Source organism: Gavialis gangeticus, unplaced genomic scaffold (assembly GCF_001723915.1).
Source record: "Gavialis gangeticus isolate Ggan-Ray unplaced genomic scaffold, GavGan_comp1, whole genome shotgun sequence".
Taxonomy (NCBI): Eukaryota; Metazoa; Chordata; order Crocodylia; family Gavialidae; genus Gavialis; species Gavialis gangeticus.
The window spans coordinates 38,383,901-38,387,086 of NW_017729029.1; positions in this window are offsets into that span (position 1 = coordinate 38,383,901).

The window sequence follows — 3,186 nt, forward strand, 5'->3', positions numbered from 1 at the left end:
TCTCCAGCCTCTGGCGGTGGGGGACAGTCAGGGGCCTATTCCGGGTAGGGAGCCACCTGGCTGCCAGTGGGTAGAGGGGAACTAACTGTTCCCTGCCCCACTCTCGCTCAGGGGCCATGGTGCCCCCCTGCTGCAGCGGTGAGGAGGGAGTGTGGGCAGACCTGGCTCAGGTCCCTGCCAGTGGCACCGGATGGGGAAATTAAAGCCCTCTCTGGCCAGACCTCCTGCTCCTGCCAGTCCCTGCTTAAGCTGTGGAGCAGAGGGGTGGGGCCAGCCTAGCTGGGCTGGAGCAGAGAGCCCTGCCCAGAGAACGTGCCAGGATGCTGGGAGTCTCTGATTTAACTCAAACCAGCAAAGGGCCTGAGACAGACATTGCATAACTGATTTGGCTCAAACTGGTTTAAGTCTGATACTACATTCAACCAGGTTTATCTCAAACCGGTTTCAGCCATTTTCAAACTGGCTTATGTACACTGAATGTCTGTTGTTACAGATTTAAACCAGTTTCTGATCACTTAAACCAGTTTATGTGTAATCTCTGTCCTGGGCCCTGGGCAACATCCACTATCTCCCTGGTCTCTGTCTCAGGGCCATGGTCATTCTCTGCTGTTCACTTCCATCTTCATCCCTCAATTTTGACCCTGAGACCTGTTCCTGCGCTTTCCATTCTTTTCCATCCTTTGTCCCCTTATAGTAAGTTCTGGTTTCCTTAGACCATCCTTCACCCGAGGGGGAAGCATTCTGTTGCTTCCCTAGCGAGTGCTTTCTTTATTCAGTGACCAAGGCCAATGAAAACCCAAAGGAAGGTAGCAGAAACAATGGGAGCAACTGAATGTGCACAAACCTGTGCACTGCTTTTCTAAGGGCATCCATCAGAGTCCCTCTGATATCCCCAAGTCATAGCGAAATATTTAGTATCACAACATCCTCCAAAATTTTATCATGGTAGGGAATAGAAAATGTTCTCTTTATATATAGCTATGTCTTTAATTCTTTGATGACAGGTTCCAGCTTTTGTTTGCGCTCACTAATGACGGTACTCAAAGCCATATGTGTATCCAGCTCTTTCTGTAGCCTCTCCCTTAAAGAGAAAAGAAGTCTGCTGGGGGTACAAATTTTGGGGAGAACGGGCTTTCCCAGTTTCATCCCATGCTCTGTTAAGAGCCTTCTTACCTCTAGGAAGATGGCCTCAAACTCCTCTTCAGCTGTCCTGGCTCCCTGCTCCTCCAACAAGCATGCATTCTTCATAAGACCAAAGACTCGACATACGTTTAATGCAGTAATGGATGCTGCTTTCCCCAGTACTATCACAGATTTTATTTTTCCTCCATTTATTATTTGCTGATACACCGATTTTACTTATTCATTTAATGGGCATCAGATCGCTACTGTCAGCCCTGAGTTTTACCTCTTTGCCTTCCAGTACCTGCAGCTTTTCTTTTAAAATAAAAAATACTTGCTTCTGGCAACACTGGCTTGTACACAAGTGTCTCACTTAAATACCCCATTTGCTCACAGGCTAAAAATCTGTTCATCTGCTGTAACATCATTTGTTGATAAATTCATCACAACTAGTGGTGCTGTCATCATCCCTTATGCCCAGACTGCGCACTCTCTGCTGGCGACTGCAAACTCTTTAAAAAGTGATATCATCCACTGCATTTCTTGAAGTGATGCCCATAAAAAGACAATCAACAAGCTGGGTATCCTCTTGGCTTATGACAACTGTCACAGCATGTTCAGCTTTATTTCTTGTTCTTGTTTGATTCTAACTTTGAAACTCCCCATGCCTTTCTGCTCCAGGTCTGTCTTCTGGTAGTATTTTGGGTTTTCTGCCATGTCTATAGGGTCAGAGCATTTTTCAGTATTTAAAAGCTTCATTCCTGACCAGGTGGCTTCCACTGCTTGGCAAATTCTAATTTTGAAGGGTTGATTTTGGGCCTCTCTTTGTTTTTCCCCAAGTTCCAATCACAATCCAATCTCTTACAGGGACTTAGAACACCTCAACATAGCAAGACTGGCTTTTCAGTCTTAGATGAGTCACAAACTCTGTAGTTTCACATTTTTGTACCTTTGATTAAAAGCATCTCTCTCACATTTTTACAGAGTACAGTACCTTCACATTGTTGTAATGCAGTTTCATGGTTAGCCTCCCCTCCCAGAGTTAACTGAAATTGGTTAAATACATCAACAGCATCAAAACTTACTACTGAGGCTGCCTCCTGCCTACCTTTCCACTGGCACCCTTTGCTTGCAGCTGCAGAGCGCTATTTAAATGGCTTTTATTGGTGTTCTGTTTTTCCAGAGAGTTTCAGCACTAATGGTTTTCACTGCTCCATTCCTCCACTTGGATTCCTTAATTTGTATTTACTCCTGGGACAGTGTGATGTCCAGGAATCACTCTGGAGACCAAATGCTTGGAAGAGATCTTTATCAAGCCTGATGGCCTCTGCATATCAGAGCATGGGTATCTGCAGCCCCTTATCCTGTCTCGCTGAACTAGAAGTTACAATGCCCAACACCACTGCAAGCTCCACCCAACATTTCAGGATTTTTTAAATATGTTGGTAATTATTAAACCCTCCCTCCTTTCTAGGGAGGGACAGTTCATGAATGGGTCATGTTAGAGAGGTCAAATAGCCAATAAAATCCTCCTCCTTCTTTCAGTGCTCCCATTCACAACCTCCACACTGTAATTCCTAGCTGATAGGCTCTCTAGATTCCTAGCTGAAGCACTCTCTCTGTCCAGCAGGTGATTAGTTTGGCTGGTAATTACCATCAGTGTCATACTCACTTGCTACTTTTCCATAATGAAAAATCACCAATGGGAAATTAAATGGAAGCTTCATACCTTGACACCTGCACACTGAAAACCATCCTCCTCTCGTAATCATTGCATGGGCAACTATTGGCTTTCACAAGATGAGAAAGCACCTCCAATCACTAGAATAGTAAACCCCCATAAATATAAATTTTGCATGGCACAGACACGATACTCATAGGTGTCACCCTCTTTCAAACCTTCAACAGTGTATTTCCTGTCAAGCATTTTCTCCTTGGTAATTCTATTGAATTTCTCTTTTCCAATGAGTCGGCTTTCTAGGACATACATGGTTATGTCCGAGCCTCCATTATATTTTGGGGGGTTCCAAGTCAATGTAACAGAATCTTTGGTAATTGCTTTTA